Source organism: Adiantum capillus-veneris, chromosome 7 (genome assembly GCF_014529385.1).
Source record: "Adiantum capillus-veneris isolate H3 chromosome 7, ASM1452938v2, whole genome shotgun sequence".
Classification (NCBI taxonomy): domain Eukaryota; kingdom Viridiplantae; phylum Streptophyta; class Polypodiopsida; order Polypodiales; family Pteridaceae; genus Adiantum; species Adiantum capillus-veneris.
The window spans coordinates 168,215,385-168,241,729 of NC_140937.1; positions in this window are offsets into that span (position 1 = coordinate 168,215,385).

Sequence of the window (26,345 nt, forward strand, 5' to 3'; positions counted from 1 at the left end):
TAGTCACAAGGTCCACCACTAAATCTAAGCTCTATTGAAGCATAGAGAACCATAATTTCTACCACTTGTCCAAGCTATGCTCCATTCAATCATAAAGGATCATTCAAGAATAAGGTCTAACACTTCTTCCATTATTAGGATGGACTTTGAATCTCGAAAAAATGTGCACATGGTACTTGACAATGAAATTGTTTGTGTTGGTTGTCTGTGTAGAACCAATGAAGGTTCAAAGTCCCTCCTAAAAATGGGAGGTGAAATTTACACCCATAACTTGGCTCTTCCAAGTAACCAAAAGACAAATGAGTGAAACTTAGAATCACCATTTGTCCATTCTAAACAAGTCTTAGAAGGTGGTAGCATCTCAAACCAAACATTCCAAAAAAGTTGTGGAAGGGTGGTTGGTGCACTCAATAAACTAGTACTTTTTTATTCAAAGAACATTTGTAAACATGGGTGCATCCTAGATCCACCAGTTGTCCAATCTAAAAACGTTCTTGAGAGAAGCAAGGAAATTTTCAATCCACCATCAAGACACTTTAAGCAAGGTATGGATGGAAAAGTGCATCCTTTACTTAACGTTTAGCTATTCTAAACAAGTTTTACATGGGTTTGGTACATCCAAAATCCACTATTGGGATATTTTTAAAGGCACAATTTAAAAGATGCATTCAAAATGAACTACTGCATAAATTGCTAATGCATAAGTTTATGCTCTGATAAAATATGTACAATGAGATACAAATTCTTGTATGGATTATGTTTAACATGATACATGAAATTTGAAATAGAGCATTATTATGCAAGCTCCAAAAATCTTGTGAAATTGTATGGATATCACTTTAGGAACAGATTTTTGTATGAACTCAAGTATTCATTGCATAACATGGCAATGCCATCACAACCCACGGTATTTATCATGATACGTACTCAGTAATGAGTCGGTTTCAAATAGATTATCAATAACTTTCATATAAGGGACTTTATCATGAGATTTGAGTGATGTCCTGTAAATTCATATTCTGCAAGAAGCTCTTCACCACTTTCTATGTGGCGTAGGGTTTCAACACAAACATAGCCATTTATCCAAGCTAATTTGTGTTGTAATGGCTTTATGCCAAGGTGGAAAATTGGGATCAAAAGTATAACATACATTTGGGCTCATACTTAGACCATGAATACTATTTATATATCCTGCCAAAATTTCCATCTTCTACATCACCAACAATATATATCTCATTGTCCACACAATTGACATTTGGATCGTTCAAAAGTGAGTACCTAGATGCCCTTGGAGATATCTTGCACAACTTCTTCCAAGTATCATGGAAATACTTATCACCGCCATAATGGAGAATAGTCATACCCTTTTGAAGATGTGTATGCTCAAAAAGCCCATAACCAGCTCCTATTGTATAGGAAGCTCATACTTCGAAGATAATACCACTTATTTCAAAGACTTTATCCTTTGGAATGGGAAAAGTTTGTATACCAAGAGGATCATCATGCCACACATAATGTGAAAGACATTGTCTTTTAATATCTCTTATCATTTTTGAGTCTGCAATAAAAAAATGTTTAACATATTTTGGTTAAAAAATGTCAAACGTTGTAGACTACATGTTTTAGTTAAATTTTTTATGTCATGAAGTATCAATTCAACGTAGTAAAGAATCAATTTTTTGTATGCCAATTTACATTAAAATATTTTTTAGCTTCAATTTATTGATGTAATAAGTAATGATTTATCTTTCCTACAATTTTAAACAATTAACTTAAAGGTTCACTGCATGATACTTTTGAGCAAAACTAAAGTCAAAGATCTTAAATCAATGATTAATATACTTGACAATATACATGATGAAACTATCATTACATGTTTAAAAAATGATATCAAACTTATTTCAAAATAAAAAGCTTAATTACATAACAAGTGGGTATAGAAGCTTAGCTCATACTTGCTTCAAGGTTCAAAAAGTCTGTAAAACTGATATGGGTGTCTCACTTGTTGATGCTCCTACCGTATTCAATACTCCTTGGTCATCAATGGGCTGATCTAATTGATCACTTTGAAGTTTTGACCATTTTTTGACATCATCATGCTGATTTGCAAAGCTCAAAAGTCTTGTTTTAAGCTTTCTTCGGTCCTCAATATTGTCCACAAGGCATAACACTTCCCTTTTCTGCTTGAGTCCCAACTCTGTTATGTAGCGATCACTGAACATGTCAATAAGCTTTAAATCTTCTTTGCAATACTTTTGAATGCATTGCTTGATTGTCAGATCCTTCTTGAGTTGTAGAAACTCGACATCTAACAATTGACTCACACTTCCAAAATCTAGATCAAGGTGTTCTGCATCTAGTATTATGGATTTTGTCCCTGGATTTGAAGAACTAATAGGTCCTCAAAGGTGTGGTGAAGAATTCTATAGCACCAGTAAATTCCAAATGCTTCACATTGTGCAATGCCCCAACAAATTGTATTTTGACCATGTTTGTCATACTTTGCAAAGCAGACTGTAACTGCACAGTCTTTATTATTCAAAAAAGAAAGGATCGCACATTGTGGTTCTGTTGACCCACCTGCAATATCCATAATTCCATCTATGAGATCTTTGAATCTTTTAGCTGACCATTGTAGATTGCTCTCCAAATCACTGTGTTGTCCAAGATACACAATCCTATAGAGATAGGGTTGTTTAGATGGCGCTCTAATCCCTCCATTTGAAGACTGATAACATATATAGACCGTGGAACATCTATAGTTGAATCTCCTTTGTCTTTCACAATGTTGATCGTCCATTGGATATATTTTCTTGCCTCTTCATGAAAATCAATCTTCTTTGTACCACGTTGTAGTTGTGATGTCAGCCAAGTATCACAAAGTGTCAAGAAATGGGAGTAAACAACATCATTAATGTTGTACGTGGTAGAAAGCTTCTCCCAATTTTTACATGGATTCTCCTCATTGAGCAAATTGAATTGCTCAAGCAACTCATCTTGAATAATTTGATCTTGTTTCAGTTGCTTGATACGATCAATCTTGTCCATTACACCTGGTGTGTCCTTTACACCCTTAAACAAAACAATCATTCCACTCTCTATTTCTCTTTGAATCTTTTCTACTTCATCTTCGTCTAGACCACAAAAATATCTAAAAACTGTGGCTGTTGGCTTCTTATTCTCTCTCTCTAATTGATCTATGATCTTCAGTCATCGATCATAAATAGGATCAGAGTAAGTGACCATATGAGCTTGTTTGGTGATGAATGATGCACCAGCAAAAATTCCCATTTTAAGAAATGCCTGCAAAACCAAAACAAATTAAATCTAAGAAATTTAGTTGTTTTATCATTATATAACCACGAGGGAGAAAGAACAATAAACTTACATCCCAAGGTTTGCGAGATTCTGTACCTTCCTTTTCACCAATGTTTGGACGTGATGGGCGTTTTTGAAATATCCACTAACTACAAAGATGCTTGAGAATGTCATTGTAAGGTTGCTTAACATATAGCACCTTGGCCTCCTCATTTTCTATGGCTGATATGGCTGTTGCAACTTGTGTGGATGGATCTACAACAATCCGGGCCTTTCTTTTCTCATAAACTTGTATTAGATCCTAGGAGCCACCATCCTTTTTCATTTCTTGAAATCTTAACATTTTGGCTGCATAAATTGAGTATTGTCCATCAATGATCCAAAACTTGTAGTCAACAAGTCTTTCTTCTTCTACCTCAATACGTGTCATTAGAACTCCAGACTTTTGGCCACAATTCTTTACAGGAATTAGATAAGCACATGACGAAGGCCGATTTGCACTTGCTCGAAAGAAGAGCATACAATTTTGTACTTGATCAGGCTTTAGATGACGACAATTATAATGATTAGGAGCAAGAAAAAAAATAGTGATGGGAATCTCATATTCCTTATACTTGAAAAGGAAGTATGCCGAATACTTTTCCATGCCTCCTGTAGCACTCTTCTTTGCTTTTTGGACCTCGTTCTCTAAGCTATCAGGCTCCACAAACCTTAATAAGGGTTGATTGCTTGTGTCCTTTGATCTCAAAATGGCCTTATCTACATGTGAAACACAAGCTGTTGTAACACCCCTTGCCTTTTTGGTTGTGGTCTTCTTGATTGATTTCTTATTATTCACTTGCTTGCCTATCAAAGCAATAATAATTGCATCTTGTAGCCTATCTACAGTGATATCAAATAGATCTTCATTAACATCCCAACCTTGTGAAAACATTGTCTCTTCCTTATCTTTGACCATTTTTTCAATGATATAGAATTTGCCAATAGTTGGTACTCAGTATTTCCAGGTATCCCAATGTTAATGCACTCAATGTCAAAATGTCCTTCAATTGTTGAAACACTTGCACAGATTACTTGCCCTAGATCATCAAATCTATTCTCATCTTTGTCACTAGCCACAAAAACATGCACTTTATGAAATTGTGCACCTTGCACTCCATAAACGTCTAAGTACCATTTTCTCTTATCATCACTTGCAAAGTCAATAAAAACAGGAACCGTCACAAATTTTTGTTTTTGATCCATTTTTTCTCTGAAATCGAAGAAAACACAAATAACTAGTTAGAATCTATAATGACACATTGAATGTAATAAAAGTTTGAAAGCATATAAATTAAATTGTCACATCAAATTTTAATTACACTCTTCAAGACTTTTAGATTCTAAACTCAAAATACTTATCCAATTGAGACATTTGATAGCCAAAGTAGGTGTATCCTAGGTCCCATAAGTCATCTATACTAATTTTTTCAAGGTAGGTTATCTTGAATCCTTTAAATTAAACCATTTGAGATAAATTTTCAAGATTGTATCCATCCTAGATCCACCACTTGTCCATTCTAACCAACCCTTGAAAGGTGGGTGCATTAAAGATCCACCACTTGGCCATTATAACAAACGCTTAAAATGTGGATCCAATTGTTGGTGTCTCCTAGATCCACCACTTGGCCATTCTAACCATGTCTTAAAGTTAGGTGGATTCAACATGTAGCCATGATAACACTTGTAATTTTACACAATGTAAGTGGAATGATTAGTTCCGAGATCCACCACCTGTCCATTTAGAGTAAGAATTGGTAAGTAGGGGTATCAAAAATCCACCACTTGGCCATTATAACAAAGGCTTGAATTGTAGATACAATTGTTGGTGTCACTTAGATCCACCACTTGGCCATTCTAACCATGTCCTAAAGTTAGGTGCATTCAGCACTTGGCCATCAGAACACTGGTAATTTTACACAATGTCTGGGGGATGAGTAGATCCTAGATCCACCACTTGGCCATTTAGACTAGAATTTTGGAATTAGATACATAAAAGATCCACCACTTGGCCATTAGAACAAAGGCTTGAAGTGTGGATCCCATTGCTGGTATCTCTTAGATCCACCACTTGGCTATTCTAGCCATGTCTTAAAGGTAGGTGCATATTCAGCACTTGGCCATTATAACACTTGTAATTTTACACAATGTTTATGGGATGAGTAGATCCTAGATCCACCACTTGGCCATTTACACAAAGAATTGGGAAGTAGGTGCATCAAAGATCCACCACTTGGGCATTAGAACGAAGGCTTTAAGTGTGGATTCAATTCTTGGTATCTCATAGATCCACCACTTGGCCATTCTAGCCATCTCGTAAAGGTAGGTGCATTCAACACATGGCGATCATAACACTTGTAATTTTACACAATGTTTGTGGGATGAGTAGATCCTAGATCCACCACTTGGCCATTTTAGTAGACTAAGAATTGAGAAGTAGGTGCATCAAAGATCCACCACTTGGCCATTATAACAAAGGCTTGAAATGAGGATCCAATTGTTGGTGTCTCCTAGATCCACCACTTGGCCATTCTAACCATGTCTTAATGTTAGGTGCATTCAACACTTGGCCATCATAACACTTGTAATTTTACACAATGTTGGTGGGATGAGTAGATCCTAGATCCACCACTTGGCCATTTAAACAAAGAATTGGGAAGTAGATGCATCAAATATCCAAAACTTGTCCATTATAACAAAGGATTGAAAATGTGTATCCAATTGTTGGTGTCTCCTAGATCCACCAATTGGCCATTCTAACCATGTCTTAAAGTTACGTGCATTCAACACTTGGCCATCATAACACTTGTAATTTTACACAATGTTTGTGGGATGAGTAGATTTTAGATCCACCACTTGGCCATTTACACTACGAATTGGGAAGTAGGTGCATCAAAGATCCATCACTTGGCCATTATACCAAAAGCTCGAAATGTGGATCTAATTGTGGTGTCTCCTAGATCCACCACTTGGCCATTCTAACCATGTCTTAAAGTTAGGTGGATTCAACACTTAGCACTTGTAATTTTACACAATGTTAGTGGGATGAGTAGATCCTAGATCCACCACTTGGCCATTTAGAATAAAATTTGTGAATTAGATACATCAAAGATCCACCACTTGGCCATTAGAATGAAGGCCTGAGGTGTGGATCCAATTTTTGGTGGCTCCAAGCACACAACAAGACTAATCTAGCAAGCTCAAAAGAGGGCAATGGTGTGTCACTCACCGCTCTATGCTCCTGCCGTGGAGGATTCCTCGCCGGGATGAAGAAGAAGCTGCAGTCGTGCCGCGCTCAACCGCTTCGCCGCCGTCGTGCCTTCGTAATGCTCGATCGCACACACACTCTCCCTCTCTCTCTCTCTCTCTCTCTCTCTCACATACACACACACACACACACGAGGAGGCGAAGAAGAAGAAGATGGAGATGGAGATGGAGCAAGAGCACTCTTCTATTGCACAAATGAGAGAATGAGTGAATTTTGGGTTTATTTGGCGTTTATACGAGCACACCCCATTCACACTTGGGCGCCCATGCTTAGCCAACTAATCCCTTGAATGTCCCAGTTAGAGTGCGCCTCTCATCGGCGATCACTCTTACCCTTTTCCTATTGGTCCGACAAGCCCGGTACCTGACTCTACCAAATACATAATACACGTCCGTCGTAGGTGATGGGGTGTCCGTGAGCCATGAGGGTTAACATGCCCCCCTTCCTGATGTAGATTCCGTCCTCGGAAGCTATTGAGTTGAAGGTCGTTCGTCGAGGTGGAAGAGCATTTGAGATGAATGTCCTTAGCCTTTCAGTCACTGCAAAATCAAACAACATTGGCACAGTAATTGCATTCTCATAAGTGATTAAAAAGCATATGCAGTTTTAGGTAGAAAAATTGATTGGTAAAAGAATTTCAAACAATTTGTCAGCAATGAACATTAAATTGCAATGTAATTACATCATTAGTGGAAAAAGGTACTAACACTTATTGAACACAACAAAAAGCATAAGGAACCCTAACCTAATTATTTGCACTCCCCCTAGAGAGTCAAGGGAATAGGCTATTGTAGAGGTTGGGGGGAAACCCTAAGGCTAAACCCCTATCCTCGTCGTCGAGGTAAACAAAGTCATCATCCATGAGACCATATGTGCCATCCGTGTAGTCATGTAAATTTTCTTCTTCATCATAGGTGCCCATGTTTACTAAGAAGGTCACTAGACGCCTATAGTCATCTTGGTCAAAAGGGTAGGCTTGTGCAATGGGAGAAATGCTCTCTACTAAGTATGGATCAGACGTGGTCAAGAGACGTATCAACCATTCTAACTCCTCAAAATTCTTCTCACATGCTAGCGTACCTATCAAATCCCATTCACATGCAAGCACTGGAAAGACCATGTGAAATATTTGTGAAAAGTAACGAGGGTACCTCTCACCCAAGACAGGAGTGGATGACTCTAGCGTACTAGCCATATCTGTACACGCAAATAGATGATGGTTAGAGTGCAAATATTACAAGGGTCGTGTTTTTGTGCATAATTTGTTTTATGATTTGTGTCATGGCTCTTGCTCTTTTACTTTTTTATCTTGTTTTTGTAAGTATAAGGCTTTATATATACATTCCCTAAGATTGGAGATTAAGAGGTTAGGGAGAAAGGTTGAGAGGGAAGCAAGTGAATAATGGATGTCCACAAACAATCCCCCCTTCCTTGGGTAGATCATACCGTTTGAAATGATGTCGTCACCCTTTGAAACCAATTGTTCCAGTTGGTAATAGGTGAGGATTTTTTCCAGTAGTTTTCTATTACCCTAGGTGCCTCATCAAGTTGCAAGGGTGGTAAGGTACTCTCCCAGGATCGAACTTGAAGTGGTTCATCAGGCAATTCTTGAACATTGGGAGGTGTGGATTCTTTTGTAGCTTCATGGAGGTCCACCACTATAGATGGAGGCTGTGTAGAAGCTTTTACCTCTATGGATGTATTACATGAGGAGCTCGAAGCTTCATGGAACTCCCCCCTTCCTGAGCTAGGTGGAATAAATTGGTTTTGCCTTGGAGCCCAAACTAGCTCTGGACTAGGTGTGTAGCATTCTGTGATCTTTCCCTTCCCACGGTCTGCCATTGGCTTTAGCGTTACACTGTTTGACTCATATGGGTTTGTTGTCGATAGGGAAGGACACATTTTATGTTTAGGTACCCAAATTTGCTCATTTCCATCATAGTAGCCTTGGGATTCTAATAGTTGTTTTGGAATCCATCGTGATTTGGTCTTGAATCTCCTAGGGTGCGCTCTTGGTTTTCCCAGGAAATTTTTTCTTGGAATGGATGGGAGGGTTGAGGTAGTTGGAAGTAAGGCCTTGGGGACCCATTGATATGTACTCTTAGGTCGTGGATGAGTACTTGCAATATTACTGCTTGTTGCAACTACAAGTGTTGAAGTGCTAGGTTCATGGGTAGTAGGCAAAGACGAGTTAACCACCTTGGCTTGTGAATGTTGGCTATCCTTCAACTTTGCTAGAGTTTGCAACGTAGGTGACTTTGCTTGAATGACAGGGGTAAGTGTTGGTGGTCACGTCGTGACACTAACAGTATCCCAATCAATAGTGCATTTGGTTGCCAACATCCACGTACGTCCCAGGTTTACGTTGCCTTCCATAGCTCCCGCGGGCATCACTAGAAACCTCTGCACTATGCTTCCATTGTCATAGACAATAGGGGTCTGAAGGACTCCAAGAATAGCAGTTTTCTTTTTATTAATGCCCTTGACTTGCATCGTACTCGGGGATAGGGTCGGTTTCCCTAATTGACACCAAACTCCATAGGATAACAAATTGTGTTTAGCTCCCGTATCTAATAAGGCATTGTATAGTACTTTCCCATAGGGGCTATTTAGCTCAATTGGGTATCGTAGGGGTGGCTCAGATTCTAATGAGTCATCATCTGTGTCCTCGAAAAATGCTTGCGTGATTCCCAGATTAGCCTCTCGTTGGTGTCTAAGACGTTGTTGTCGTTCTCGAGCCTCAACTCTTGCTTGGATTTTTTTAATCTCTGCTTGTTCCTTGGCAGCCTTCTTTTGATGGATGGCTTGCAACTCTTCCTGGCTTAGAGGATCATAATATCTTTTGAATTTACTCCCATTAAGGAATCCAATGGTTTCAACTCCATCTAGAGTCTCCACACGAATGGTACCTTGCGGGGTAATTTCACACACTCGATATGGCCCCTTACCAGCGTATTTCAATTTCTTCTTTTCATTACGTACCCCGTACATAAGAACTTTATCACCAACCTTGATGTCTTTATCCTTTAAATGGCTATCAAACCACTTCTTTCTCCTATCCTTCTCCACTAGAGCATTTCGCACAGCTAATTGTCTCTCTTCATCTAGCCTTTCCAGGATATATAATCGCTCCACTAAGGGGTTACCATCCCAACCTTCTTGAGAAGCTACTCGAAGACTAGGAATGACAAACTCCCATGGCATAACTGCTTCTTGACCATACACCATCTTAAACGGTGTGCAATTAATAGCAACTTTATACGCAATACGATAAGCCCATAAAGCTGATGTAAGCTTTAGGTCCCAATCAGTGCGATGAGCCTCGACTGTCTTTGTCAAAATGGAGATGAGAGTTTTGTTGGTACTCTCAGTTTGGCCATTTGCTTGGGGATAATAGGGTGTAGACTTGTGGTGAGATATCATGAAGTTTGATGTAAGTTCTTTTATTACTTCATTTATAAAATGAGTTCCATTGTCACTTACAAGTTCAAAGGGACATCCAAAACGTGTGATAATGTTCTCAAAGAGAAACTTAGCTGTTGTTTTTGCATCCGCCTTTCGTGTTGCTTTTGCTTCAGCCAATTTGGCTACATAGTCGGTAGCCACAATGATATATCGTGATTGCGTGTTACGTGCAGCCGGACTAATCGGTCCTACAAAGTCTAAGCCCCACTTTTCAAATGGTTGGGTTACCTTGATGGGATGTAGAGGCATCCTATCCCTTCTTTGTGGCTTGTTGAAGCGTTGGCATTCATCACATCCCTTTGCAAAAAGTGATGCATCCTTAAACAGAGTGGGCCACCAATAGCCTGACTGTAAGATCTTTCGGGCAGTCAAGTTTCCTGAAAAGTGACCACCAGCTACACCCATGTGTGCCTCTTGTAGAATATATAAATACTCATCCTCGTGGGCACAGCGTCTAAGAACATCATCTTTTCCTCTTTTATAGAGAGTTCCAGCCAGTAAGCAATAGGGTTCGCATTCCTTGATTAATTTTTGAGCTATATCTTTTCGCAGTTCTTTGGGTGGAAAACCATTAACTAAGAAGTTAACAATCTTTTCACTCCATTCAGGCATTGTCTCAACAATGAACAAAGGATTATCAGGTAATTCATCATCAACCCCCGTAGGAGCTTTGCCATTAGGGATACGAGATAAATGATCCGCCATGACATGTTTTCTCCCAGGCCTCACAACAATGGTGAAGTCAAACTCAAGAAGAATTAACAACCATCGTGTAATTCGACCTGTGGAACACGGCTTGTTTACCAAATATAGCAATGCTTGATGATCAACATAAAACACAAACTTGGTAGCAAGAAGGTAATAGCAAAATTTCTTTACTGCGTAAATCATAGCTAGACCTTCGCGCTCTGTAGTAGTGTAGTTCATCTCGGCATCATTTAATTGGCGACATGCAAAGCTAATAGGGTAGTCCAATTTATGTTCTCCTAGTTGAGTTAGAACACACCCAATAGCAAAATTTGATGCATCAATATGCACATGAAAAGGTACATTCCAATCAAGTGTTCGCAGGATTGGAGCACTTGTTAGGGCCTTCTTTAATAACTCATAAGATTGATGACATTCTTCTGTCCAGTGAAACTCGATACGAAGCTTGTACAATGGACGCGCTACTTCGGCAAAGTTTAAAATAAATCTTCGATAATAACCAACATGGCCCATAAATCTTTGAACTCCTTTATAGTTCGTAGGTGGTGGCAAATCGGCAATGGCTTTAATCTTACTCTCATCTGTGGATATCCCGTTCTTGGACACTATATGCCCTAGAATGACTCCATGCTTAACCCAAAATTGGCATTTGAAAGGGTTCAATGAGATGCGATAAAATCTGCACCTTTCAAATATTTTTCATAGATATAACAAATGCTTCTCCCAAGAAGAATAAACACAAAGGTCGTCTAGGAAAGCTTCAAAAAACTCCCTTAGAAATTCTTTAAACGCAGTGTTTATTAATTGTTGGAATGTAGCAGGGGCATTCGTTAAGCCAAAAGCCATAACACGAAATGCAAACACTCCAAACTCTGTGATAAAAGCAGTTTTAGCTTGGTTCTCTAATGCAATTGTGATTTGATTGTAACCAGAGTACCCATCTAAAAAGCTATAAGCTTCCTTGCCCGCAACTCTTTCAAGCACATGTTCTGAATATGGCAAGGGATAATGATCTCTCCTAGTGGCTGCATTAACTTTCTTGAGGTCCACGCACACTCTTAGTTTCCCATTCTTTTTTGGCACAATGACTATTGGAGAAACCCATTCTGAGTGCTCAATAGGGTATATGAATCCAGATTGGATAAGTTTTTCAATCTCCTCTTGTACAATTTTGGCGTACTTAGGATTCATTGGATAGGGTCCTTGCTGGACGGGTTTAGCAGTGTTGATCATGGGAATTGTATGTTGCACCACAGAAGGTGGAACGCCCTTCATGTCATGATATGTCCAAGAAAAGATATCCTTGTATTCCTTGAGGAGCTCCTTAAGTACAGCCTCTTCAGTTTCGGTAAGGTCTTGAGCAATAAAGACTGGTTTAGACTCCTCACCTGGTTCTGCTAATTCTATCTCTTTAACTACCGTTGGACCATCATAGACTCCACTGCTTCCATTGCTAGATATTCGTTGGGCTTTGGCATACACTACCTTTCGCGCCCCCGTGGTATAAGATTTAAAATGTTCAGGAGCCGTATGTAAGTCAGCAGGCTCTTGTCCTGACGGAGACCTTTCTTTTAGTTCTGCCCCCTTTTGTTGTTGTGCTAACTCTTGGTTTTGACGTCTTCTTATAGTTCGACTCAATTTCGGCTCTGTAACCTCCAATTGAGCGAGGTCAATGGGTCGCGGGCTGCACCACATGACACTCTGGAGATGTTCACCCCAATTGTCTACTAGCTTTCGATGAGCATCACATGCCCCTAGATAGCTAAGCCATTCTACAGTAGATCTTTCCTTGTTTATCCTAGCTCTCACATTTGCTCGATATCGTCGTCTCTTATATGACCTTTGTTTCTTGTTAAGGTTTTGATTTTGGTAAATGTTTGAACTCGACTCGCTTGATAGGTCTTCGCTTGTATCTTCTTCACTCTCATATAAATTACCATAGATGGTCGTACTAGACCTTGAGTGTTCAGTTTCTATACTTGGCTCACTCGATGTTTCCTCAAGTTCTGAATCCATTTCTCCTGGAGATTCTGTTTCTGATGTGTATTGGCCTGAAGCCTTTGAGGAATCATCGGTTTCACTCTCAGGTAGGTGTGCCTCTTTCTTATCATCGGATGTTACATGTGCTACACCTAACATGTTTACTGGTGCAATGTGTGGTATCTCTTCCCCATCTGGTGTTACCCAGGTTGTTCCTCTAGCTCCCCATGTATCTATAGTTGCTGCTAGGTGTACCCAATCGACATTGTCTGACTCAGCCATTCCAGGTAGGATATCCATATAAGGAGAGTTCTCCCCAATATCCGTGTCTTCGTTACACGTGTAACAATACTGTAATGGAGCTGAGTGAATTGTTGTGTCTGATCGATTATCAATGATGAATTTATTTCCTAGAGGATGCGTTCGACCACTTAAAAGATCAACTCGAATGACAGAGTCTTGGAACTGTAAGTAGACGTGGTTTTTGGACCAGTCATGCACCATTTTTGCTTCCCTCATGAATGGACGCCCTAAGATCATCTCAAATGACATAGGATGCTTGGAAAAATCCATAACAATGAAATTTTGCCTTACCTTGTGTCCCAAGACCTTGATTCTGAGATCCTTTAGCATTCCAATAGGCGTAACAATAGATCCATTAGCCATTTTTACCACTACGCTTGTGGCTTCAAGGTGAGGTCGCCCCATAGACTCCCAACAACTCTTTGTCACCATGCTGACTCCCGCACCACCGTCAAGGACTCCCTTTACAGTTAATCCTTTAGTAGTGATTAGCAGAGTAGCATTAGATTCATCACCTTCAAAGTATTGCCCCAACTTGTTAACGGGTACTTCAATTACAGATTCATGTCCCGCTAGGTCAGATGGTGGTGCTAAATGTTCCTCATCATTCATTACCGAGTCAGGTTTGTTCATATGTGAAAACTGTGGTAATCCGGCCTGTAATTCTCCATTGAGGAAGGCTCGAAGAGCTGAGACTAGCTCGGGGTCTTTATATAGTTTGGACATGATGGTGGTTCTAACTTCTGAAGACATGAAATCCAGCAATTTGGCAACATTTAATGGCATCTTGTGGGACGTAGGACCCTGACAAGAGAATGGTGAAGATGGAATATCCACTTCCTCAAGGGGGTTGGGCATTCCCTCACCAAACATTCTCTCTAGTAGGAAAGGTGTGTGTCCACTTTCAGATGTCCTACCCTCACTCTCTTCCCAAATGATATTGGGTATAGCTAACGGCCTGTAGTTCTTGTGAGGTTGAACTTGTGTGGGAAACACTGTGTCTGACATCTGGATATGTTTGGGTTCAGGTTCTAATGTTCATTGAGTTTCTTCCACCAAACCCCTCAGTTGTTGGACTCGTTCAATTTCCACTATTGGGTTTGGATAGGTTCCAATCTTTCTCTTGTAATCCTCATTTTTCGTCTCTTGTGGCTTATCTTGGGGGTTCACAACTGGGTGGTTTAACTTTGAATACTCTTTTGGTGCTCGTCGTAATTCCCTCTCGTGATCCTCCTCACTGGCTTTTTCCTTTGTAGTAATAGTTTTGGTCTCCGTGGTCTCTATCAAATCTTAGTCATCCTCAGGGTCATTCATATACACGGGGTCCTCTCCTATCCCTATGTTAGTCTTTGAACTAGTTTTTGAGCTAGAAGCATTAAGGGATTTCTTTCTTTGTGTTTTCTTCTTTCTCACTCGGCCAATGGATGCAACATCTCTCTCTTCGAGGATGTAATTTTGCTTTTGGAGCATCGACCGTGTGAGTGCATTCACTGGTGCTATGTTTATAGTTGGTGGTGTCCCATCAACAATCTCTATTATGTTCAATGGTGTGATTTTCGGTGCGTTTGGATTGTTAGGACACTGTGCGATCAAATGATCTATGCCACAACGATTACAAGTGAGTATTGGCATTGCCAATGCACTCCCTTGAATTGTTTGCATTAGTGCGGCATTCTTTTGTATTCTAATGGGGCACTCAGCTACTCGATGTGGTCCACCACATTCGTAGCACTGAAGAGGTGGTCTCCTGGCAAAACTATTAATGTTTTGGCCTCTTGCTGCTAGCGCAGTAGCTTGATATACCGGTTTGATTTGTCCCCAATGGTCTTCCATATAGTACATGGGACACTCCTCGAGCATGTCGACTCCATAGGTGATACTAGAGTCTATGTCCTCTTCGCAATCTACATAAGTACTAGATGACTCTCAACCTATTTGGTTCATAGGTGTAACTCTTGGATGAGGGGGTTGCGGTCCTAGCACTGGAGGTGGCAACGGTGTGGTTTGGACCACATTTTGGGTTCTAGGGACCATGTGTTGTAATGGCAACTGTTGCTCCATGGGTGGGGTAGGCATCAATGCAGGAACTCGAGGTGAGTCTGCCCAAGCTATAGGCGGCGGTCTATTTTCCATGATGCGTTTAAGCATTAGGCAATCCTTCGCTTGATGGCCATACCTACCACACGCGTTACAAGTCCCGTTAAACTTTACTCTGAAAGTAGGGCATTCACTCGTAGTATGTGGGCCCAAGCAAATTGAGCACCATTGTTGCTCCCTTCTTGGATACATATGAGTGTTTTGTGGAGCACGATTACCCTAAGGCTTTCTCGGATGGCCTTTGTGAGATCTTCCAAAGTCATCTCAGATATCGTTTGCTCTTTCACGATTGGCTTTATCTTCAGTGGCTCATGCCCTGATGCTTGCGAGCTACTAGACTTCGGCTCGGCAGACACTCTTTCTCCTGCAATCATTAAATTATCCTCCAATTGGATTGCATTCATAGTGACTGCTTCCCAAGTAGTGATACCTCTAATGACTAGGCCATTATAAATACTTTCATGTCGTAGTCCCCTAATGAATCTATCGAGCAATTGGTTGTTGTTGAATCGCTCGTTTGGATTGCATCGAGAATTCAAATTCTTTAGACGACTAATGAAGTCTCTCACGGATTCACCTTCTTCTCGTTGGGCTTTCTGGAGCTGAGAGGCTACACCCCAAAGTACTCCCTCTCGTATGCATTCTTTTAAGAACAGTCTCCTAAGAGTAGAGTAGATCATTTTTTCTTCTACTCTTAAGGTTCTATACCAATCTCCAGCCTTTCCGCTTAGGGTCAAACTCAAAGCCTTACACTTATGTAGCTCATTGTGCTCTTCCAAGGAATCGCACACATGTTCAAAGACTTCCATATGCTTTCTAGCATCTCTGTCTCCATTGAATTTTTGTGTGAGCTTAGCTACTTGAACCGCCTTGCTCCTAGGCTCTCTATCGGGTGCACTACGCATGTTTTCCGCAATATAGCAACTGATAGTTTGAGCAAATGCTGCCAAATCTCCTATTTGAGCATGTATAATGGGTGTATGTGCTCCTGGAACCACATGTGAGATGGGAGTTGGCCTTGGCCTTGGCATACGCGCGGCTCTTGGGTCCCAAATTTCGTATGGTGGTGTACCAGACGGTGGTCCAAAGTTTACAGGCGTGGCCCTAGGCATAGGGGGTGCTTGATATGGCATGTTATTATTAAATGGCATGGCTCCACTTGTATAAGAGCTTGGATAATTCCATTGTGGATTGTAAGCTCTTGGAATAATCGGAGGTGTAGGAGCTATATGAGGCTGAGGTACGACAGGTGCACATGATTGATACATACATGTAGGTATAGTTGGGGGCACTATGCTACTAAGCATCGGCGCAATGTTAACAAATGAACTCCATGGTGTACTTCTTGTCATGCTCACCATTGGGATATGCATGGTAGCCGTAGTGTCATTAAGAGAAAGATGAGCTAGATCTGGGAAGGTAAAGCTGCCACTTGTGGGCTCAGATTGTACTGAGGATCCTGGCGAAACAACATATAGAGGATCAATGGGGCTCACTGAGGGAGTCTCCATTTGTGATAGGGTTGGTTGGTTGGCCTTTCCTGTATCCAAGAATCTCATTAGGCCTGTTGAAGGCATGTTGATCCCTGTGTTCTGTCTTTCTAACTCGACAATCCTATGGAGGACATCACAGACTTTCTGTTGTTGCTCATCTATGCTAGTAGCACCCGATGTGGACTGTAGAACATCTAACCATCCCACATGATAGGTGTGTCCTGTGTACCGATCAGTTAAAGCTTCTGCTTGTAGGTCATACTCCCAATTTTCATTTAGGAATATCCCATCTAGGCCTGGCGTGCTGGAGGTTTCCCTTGAAGTGGAAGCATTATTGCTCCCCATAGCTTGCCTCTCTGTGACTGTGACCTTGGGAGCACTCGGTTGCTCGGCTGGCATGATTGTTGTCATAGGAGCCTTTGCTTTCAGGGCTCGACTTTGTTCTAGCCCTCGTAGGTTCTCAATTTCCCTCTCCCTTGTTGCTTGCATATAGCGTTCGATCTCTTGCACTTCGGCAAGACTCCTACCATCGGGTAGTAAAACCTCAGAGGGAGATAGTCCTAACGGATCAAGAGATGCAGTGGATGGAACATTCACATGCACACTCTCAAGAAGCATAGGGTCCATTTTAGGCATGAATGACGAATTTACTTCCCCACTCCCTTCATTTATTTCATTAACCGCATGTTCGGAGCGAGTAGCTCTACTAAGGGTCTCTTTTAAGCGGCTAAACACGCTGGACCGTGGGCCCATGGCATGCATGTCTTGACTTGAACTATCAGGGTTTGGTGTAGGATACCCCTCCATGACTTCGTAGTCAGAGGAAGAATCACTAGACGCGATATGAGGATCTTGGCCGGGTCGCTCTACCTTGAGTCCCGGCCGAAGGTCCAGAACCTAGGGTGGAGGAATAATGGGTGCCCGCGTAAATGGAGGCACTACCAATATGCTCGTGCTCTAACACTCGTCCAGAGCGTAGGTTCATATGACTTGGATCCCCTAGAAGTGTCAGTGAGGGCCCGTAAAGGCTGCTCACCTAGTAATTTTGGGTGTTTTGCAACCCAAGTCTTTTCTTATTTTTTGATTTTTTGGTCCTTTTTTTCTGACCTACCTATAGAATAGACCGTATGATAGCTCAAAACGAGCGTCTCGATCAGAGGGACGTGCCGTGCTTTACAGCCCTCCGTTTGGTCACTTTATGCCCTCGGAATCCCTAAAACCGTCAATTTGTAGTAGGGAACTAGGCCCGAATTAGAAAGTCTAAGGGTGCAAGTGGGAAGAGAAGGGAGGAGAGTGGAGGACTTGCCCCACATGCTCTCATTCCCTCTTGAGGGAGTAGGGTATATATATAAGAGTGAGTCTAGTATATATCATAAGACTGAGGCCTGTGCCTGGGCTTGGGCTTGGGCTTGGGCTTGGGGAAATGATCCCGATCCCGATCAAAATTTTAGTGTGGCCGCCCAATCACTCACGCTTAAATATTTTCGTTTTTTTTTCGATCAAAATTTTAGTGTGGCCGCCCAGTCACTCACGCTTAAATATTTTTGTTTTTTTTTTAAATATATTTTTAATTTTATTATTATTATTATTATTATTATTTTGGCGACGACTGCGCGCGGATTTGGTGACCCTTTCTTGGCCACACACACTCTCACCTACCTAACCTCCCCTCCCAGTCAACAGCTCACAGACAGCTCACTACCTTATCTACTTACTACCAGTGCTGCTAACCACTAACTGATCTACTAACTAATCTGTTAACTGCTTGCTGACAGCGAGCTAATTGTCCACCTACTTCCTCTCTCACTACCTGCTGTGCAAACACTGTGTGCAGCCAAACCTTGACAGAAAACTGTGTGCAGAACTGTGTGCAAACAGAAATTGCTAACTGCCTTCCTACTTATTCATTCACTGCAACCAAGCTAACGACTACTAATTATGCAAAAGACTGTGTGCAAACAGAAAACACAACATTATGCAGAAATCACAGAACTTGCAGACAACATAGAAATTAACAACATGCACAAAAACAACTCATTCCTCTTCCTCCTCTTCTTTCCTACTACAAACAACTCATAGGAGAAGCACAAAGTGACTCTTGGGCTTAGTGCAGGGCGATTCCCCAGCAGCGGCGCCAAAAATGTGCGCTCCTTGCCGCACTGTTGAAGCAAGGGACTTGCCGATACACCGTTTGCGAGCCACAAATGGCTCCAGGCACACAACAAGACTAATCTAGCAAGCTCAAAAGAGGGCAATGGTGTGTCACTCACCGCTTTATGCTCCTGCCATGGAGGATTCTTCGCCGCGATGAAGAAGCTGCAGTCGTGCCGCGCTCAACCTCTTCGCCGCCGTCGTGCCTTCGTAATGCTCGATCGCACACACACTCTCCCTCTCTCTCTCTCTCTCTCACATACACACACACACACACGAGGAGGTGAAGAAGAAGAAGATGGAAATGGAGATGGAGCAAGAGCACTCTTCTATTGCACAAATGAGAGAATGAGTGAATTTTAGGTTTAGTTGGCTTTTATACGAGCACACCCCATTCACACTTGGGTGCCCATGCTTAGCCAACTAATCCCTTGAATGTCCCAGTTAGAGTGCGCCTCTCATTGGCGATCACTCTTACCCTTTTCCTATTGGTCCGACAAGCCCGGTACCTGACTCTACCAAATACATAATACACGTCCGTCGTAGGTGATGGGGTGTCCGTGAGCCGTGAGGGTTAACAGCTGGTGTCTCCTAGATCCACCACTTGGCCATTCTAACCATGTCTGTATTCAACACTTGGCCATCATAACACTTGTAATTTTACACTATGTTTGTGGGATGAGTAGCTCCTAGATCCACCACTTGGCCATTATAACAAAGGCTTGAATTGTAGACACAATTGTGGTGTCACGTACATCCATCACTTGGCCATTCTAACCATGTCTTCAAGTTAGGTGCATTCTACACTTGCCCATCATAACACTAGTAATTTTACACAATGTCTGTGGGATGAGTAGATCCTAGATCCACCACTTGGCGATTTAAACTACAATTTCAGAATTCCACTTGGCCATTAGAACGAAGGCTTGAAGTGTGGATCCAATTGTTGGTATCTCTTAGATACACTACTTGGCCATTCTAGTCATGTCTTAAAGGTAGGTGTATTCAACACTTGGCCATTATAACACTTGTAATTTTATACAATGTTTTTGGGATGAGTAGATCTTAGATCCACTACTTGGCTATTTAGACAAAAAATTGGAAAGTAGGTGCATCAAAGATCCACCACTTGGCCATTATAAAAAAGGATTGAAATGTGGATTCAATTGTTGGTGTCTCCTAGATCCACCACATGGCCATTCTAACCATGCCTTAAACTTAGCTGCATTCAACACTTGGCCATCATAACACTTGTAATTTTACACAATCTTTGTGGGATGAGTAGATTCTAGATCCACCACTTGGATATTTAGACTACAAATCGGGAAGCAGGTGCATCAACGATCCACCACTTCGCAATTGGAACAAAGGCTTGAAATGTGGATCCAATTGTCTGTGTCTCCTAGATCCGCCACTTGTCTGTGTCTCCTGGATCCAATTGTCTGTGTCTCCTAGATCCGCCACTTGGCCATTCAAACCATGTCTTAAAGTTAGGTGGATCCAACACGTAGCCATGAAAACACTTGTACTTTTACACAATGTTAGTGGGATGATTAGATCCTACATCCACCACTTGTACATTTAGAGTAAGAATTGGTAAGTAGGGGCATCAAAGATCCACCACATGGCCATTATAACAAAGGCTTGAATTGTAGATACAATTGTTGGTATCACCTAGATCCACCACTTGGCCATTCTAACCATGTCCTAAAGTTAGGTGCATCCAGCACTTGGCCATCATAACACTGGTAATTTTACACAATGTCTGTGGGATGAGTAGATCCTAGATCCACCACTTGGCCATTTAGCCTAAAATTTGGAAATAGATACATAAAAGATCCACCACTTGGCCATTAGAACGAAGGATTGAATTGTAGATCCAACTGTTGGTATCTCTTAGATCCACCACTTGGCCATTCTAGCCATGTCTTAAAGTAGGTGCACTCAGCACTTGGCCATCATAACACTTGTAATTTTACACAATGTTTGTGGAATGAGTAGATCCTAGATCCACCACTTTGCCATTTAGAATAAAATTTGGGAATTAGATACATCAAAGATCCACCACTTGGCCATTAGAATGAAGGCTTGAAGTGTGGATCGAATTGTTGGTGTCTCCTAGATCCACCTCTTGGCCATTCTAACCATGTCTTCAAGTTAGGTGCATTCAACACTTGGCCATCATAACACTTGTAATTTTACATAATGTTGGTGGGATTAGTAGATCCTAGATCCACCACTCGGTTATTTAGACTAGGAATGGGAAGTAGGTGCATCAAAGATCCACCCCTTGGAAATTAAACAAAGGCTTGAAATGTGCATCCAATTATTGGTGTCTCCTAGATCCACCACTTGGGCATTCTAACCATGTCTTAAAGTTAGGTGGATTCAACACTTGGCATCATAACACTTGTAATTTTACATAATGTTTGTGGGATGAGTAGATCCTAGATCCATCACTTGTCCATTTGAAGTAGGAATTGGTAAGTAGGGGTATCAAAGATCCACCACTTGGCCATTCTAACCATGTACTAACGGTAGGTGCATTCAGCACTTGCTCATCATAACATTGGTAATTTTACACAATGTTTATGGGATGAGTAGACCCTAGATCCACCATTTGGCCATTTATACTAAAATCTGGGAATTAGATACATAAAATATCCACCACTGGGCCATTAGAACGAAGGATTGAAGTGTGCATCCAATTTTTGGTATCTCATAGATCCACCACTTGGCCATTCTCGCCATGTCTTAAAGGTAGGTGCATTCAACACTTGGCCATCATAACACTTGTAATTTTACACAATGTTTGTGGGATGAGTAGATTCTAGATCCACCACTTCTCCATTTAGAGTAAGCATTGGTAAGTATGTGCATCAAACATCCACAATTTGGCCATTATAACAAAGGCTTGAATTGTAGATAAAATTGTTGGTGTCACCTAGATCCACCACTTGGCCATTCTAACCATGTCCTAAATTTAGGTGCATTCAGCAGTTGGCCATCATAACACTGGTAGTTCTAAACAATGTTTGTGGGATGAGTAGATCCTAGATCCACCACTTGGCCATTATAACAAAGGCTTGAAATGTGGATCCAATTGTTGGTGTCTCCTAGATGCACCACTTGGCCATTCTAACGATGTCTTAAAGCTAGGTGCATTCAATACTTGGCCATCATAACACTTGTAATTTTACACAATGTTTGTGGGATGAGTACATTTCTAGATCCACAACTTGGCTATTTACACTACGAATTGGGAAGTAGGTGCATCAAAGATCCACCACTTGGCCATTATAACAAATTCTTGAAATGTGGATCCAATTGTTGGTGTCTCCTAGATCCAGCACTTGGACATTCTAGCCATGTCTTAAAGGTAGGTGCATTCAGCACGTAGCCATCATAACACTTGTAATTTTACACAATGTTTGTGGGATGAGTAGATCATAGATCCACCACTTGGCCATTTAAACTAAGAATTGGGAAGTAAGTGCATCAAAGATCCACCACTTGGCCATTATAACAAAGGATTGAAATGTGGATCCAATTGTTGGTGTCTCCTAGATCCACCACTTGGCCAATTAGGTGGGTTTAACACGTAGCCATCATAACACTTGTAATTTTACACAACGTTTGTGGGATGAGTAGATCCTAGATCCACCACTTGTCCATTTAGAGTCAGAATTGGTAAGTAGGTGCATCAAAGATCCACCACTTGACCATTACAACAAAGGCTTGAATTGTAGATACACTTGTTGGTGTCACTTAGATCCACCACTTGGCCATTCTAACCATGTCCTAAAGTTAGGTGTATTCTACACTTGGCCATCATAACACTAGTAATTTTATACAATGTCTGTGGGACGATTAGATCCTAGATCCACCACTTGGCCATTTAGACTAAATTTTTGGAATTAGATACATCAAAGACCCATCACTTGGCCATTAGAATGAAGGCTTGAAGTGTGGATCCAATTGTTGGTATGTCCTAGATCCACCACTTGGCCATTCTAGCCATGTCTTAAAGGTAGGTGCATTCAGCACTTAGCCATCATAACACTTGTAATTTTACACAATGTTTGTGGAATGAGTAGATCCTAGATCCACCACTTGGCCATTTACACTAAGAATTGGGAAGTAGGTTCATCAAAGATCCACCACTTGGCCATTATAACAAAGGCTTGAAATGTGGATCCAATTGTTGGTGTGTCCTAGATCCACCACTTGGCCATTCTAACCATGTCTTAAATTTAGGTGCATTCAACACTTGGCCATCATAACACTTGTAATTTTACACAATGTTTTGTGGGATGAGTAGATTTCAGATCCACCACTTGGCCATTTAGACTAAGAATTGGGAAGTAAGTGCATGAAAGATCCACCACTTGGCCATTATAACGAAGGCTTGAAATGTGGATCCAATTGTTAGTGTCTCCTAGATCCACCACTTGGCCATTCTAACCATGTCTTAAAGTTGGGTGGATTCAAGACTTGGCTATCATAACACTTGTAATTTTACATAATGTTGTGGGATGAGTAGATCCTAGATCCACCACTTGTCCATTTAGAGTAAGCATTGGTAAGTAGGGGCATGAAAGATCCACCACTTGGCCATTATAACAAAGGCTTGAATTGTAGATACAATTGTTGGTGTCACCCAGATCCACCACTTGGCCATTCTAACCATGTCCTAAAGTTAGGTTCATTCAACACTTGGCCATCATAACACTGGTAATTTTACACAATGTCTGTGGGATGAGTAGATCATAGATCCACCACTTGGCCATTAGAACAAAGGCTTGAAGTGTGGATAGACTTGTCGGTATCTCCTAGATCCACCACTTGGTCATTCTAGCAATGTCTTAAAGGTAGGTGCATTCAGCACTTGGCCATCATAACACTTGTAATTTTAAACAATGTCCGTGGGATGACTAGATCCTAGATCCACCACTTGGCCGTTTAGACTAAGAATTGGTAAGTAGATACATGAAAGATTCACCACTTTGCCATTATAACAAAGGCTTTAAATGTGGATCCAATTGTTGGTATCTCCTAGATCCACCACTTGTTCATTCTAGCCATGTCTTAAAGGTAGGTGCATTCAGCCCTTGGCCATCATAACACTTGTAGTTTTACACAATGTTGGTGGGATGAGTAGATCCTAGATCCACCACTTGGCCATTTAGACTAAGAATTGGAAAGTAGGTGTGAAGCCCACCATTTGTCCAAACATATGCTCTATTGAAGTATAGAGATCCACAAGGTCTACCACTCGTCCAAGCTAAGCTCTATTGAAGGATAGATATCCACAAGGTCCACCACTTGTCCAAGATAATCTTCATGACATCATATAGAGCCATAAGGTTCAACCAGAGCACATAGATCCAGAATGTCCACAATCTAAGGTATGCATGGAAAATTGATGCAAGGTCCACCACTTCTTCAACTGAAGCTCCATTGAAGCATTGAGTATCACTTTATTGAAGAATAGAGAGCCATAATGTTCATCACCTATTCAAGATAATCTCTATTGAATCATTGAGTTACGGAAGGTCCTCAATTTAAGCTAATCATAGAGAAATGATGGAACGTCCATCACTTGTTCAAGCTTAAGCTATATTGAAGCATAGAGAGCCACAAGGTCCACCACGTGTCCAACCTAATCTCCATTGTATCATAAATACTTACAAGGTCCATAATTTAATATATGCATGGAGAACTAATGCAAGGTCCACTATTTATCGAAGCCTAAGCTCTATTGAAGCATACAGATTCACAAGGTTCACCACTTGTTTAAGGTAAGCTTTATTCTAGCATAGAGACCCACTCTATTGTAGAGTAGAGAGATAGAAGGTCAACCACTTGTCCAAGCTAGGATCCATTGAACCATAGAGAGCCACAAGGTCCACAATCTAATTTAAGCATGAAGAATGGATGCAAGGTTCCACCACTTGTCTAAGAAAAGTCCCATTAAAGTGTAAAAAGAAACAAGGTCTATGACTTATCCAAGTTAAGGACCGTCAAGAATAGAGCAAGGTCCATAGTCTAAGTTAGCATGGAAGAAAAATGCATGGGTCCAAGCCCCATCAAAGCATAGACAGCCACAAGGTCCACCACTTTTTCAAGCTAAGCTCATTTGAACAATCAGAGCCACAAGATCCTTAGTCTAAGCTGAAATGATGCAAGGTCTATCATTGAAGGTAAAATCTATCATTGAAGGCAAAATCTATCATTGAAGCAAAAAGAGTGACAATCTTGGAAACTTCTGCAAGCTAAACTCTATTATTGACACACATATATCCACAAGGTCCACCACTTGTCCACACTAAGATTCATTAAAGTATAGACAACCACAAGGTCTACAATCTAAGATAGGCATGGGGAATTGATGCAAGGTCCCCCACTTGTCCAATCTAAGCTCTATTGGAGCATAGAGATCCACAAGGATTATAGTCTAAGCTAAGCATGGAGAATTGATGCAAGGTCCACTACATGTACAACCTATCATTGGCTATTATATCTAGCAGCATGGCTTGCTTGGTTTCTAGATCCACCACTTGTCTGACCTAAATTAAAAGTTTCCCACTTGGATTTAAATTTTCCCGCTTGAATTCAAATTTTTCTGCTTGTATTCAAAATTCAAAATTTATCGCCTAAATTAAAATTTCCCGCTTCAATTCAAAATTTTCTACTTGAGGGAGATGTTATAGCATTAGAGCAAGGTCCACCACTTGTCCAACCTCAATCTATAACCTTCTTTATACTGAGAACCTATCTTATTTCATCCCAATAGTAGGTAAATTTTCATTTCATGTATTATCTATGAGCCTGTAAGGTTTCCAGTTTCTGAAACCTTAAAGGTTGTATAAAGCTTAAACAAACTGATATGATTATTAAAAAAGCAATGTAGAATTGTCCGACCATGGCAAATATTGGTATTTTTGGAATCTTAAGCACAACAAACCCCGGGCTAGAAATTTTCAGAATTGAATTGCGATAAAAACTGGCATAGTTATGACCCCTGGAAGTTTACACTGTGAATTGAGTAAAATAGGTAAAATTGAAGGGTTGCAGTAATCATTTAAGCATAGACTTTATTAAAGGTCTCCCAGATATTTACAAGATATTTACCAATTAAGCAAAAATAGGTCAAATTATAGCAAAATTGACATTTTAAAAGCTGGCAGGTAATGGGAGGGTCATCACTAACTTGCCAGGGACTCATTTAGCAGCAGGGGGCGTTTTTTTACTTGCTAGGGGCTGCTTGAACTTCAAGCAACTGCTTTTTTAAGCCTGTGAGAGCTTAAGAGTGCCAGAAAACTATAAATAGGACCCCTAGCTTCACATTTTACACAGACTCGAAGCCTTGCTACTCTCTCTCTCATCTAGAGAGAACACTACGCAGAAATCATTAGAGTTTAATCTCTAATTGATTAACCCTAACGGTAATTAACCTAATCCTTCTTAATTAGCAAGGTTAGATTAAGATAAATTGCTAATAAATCAAAGATTAGGCCTA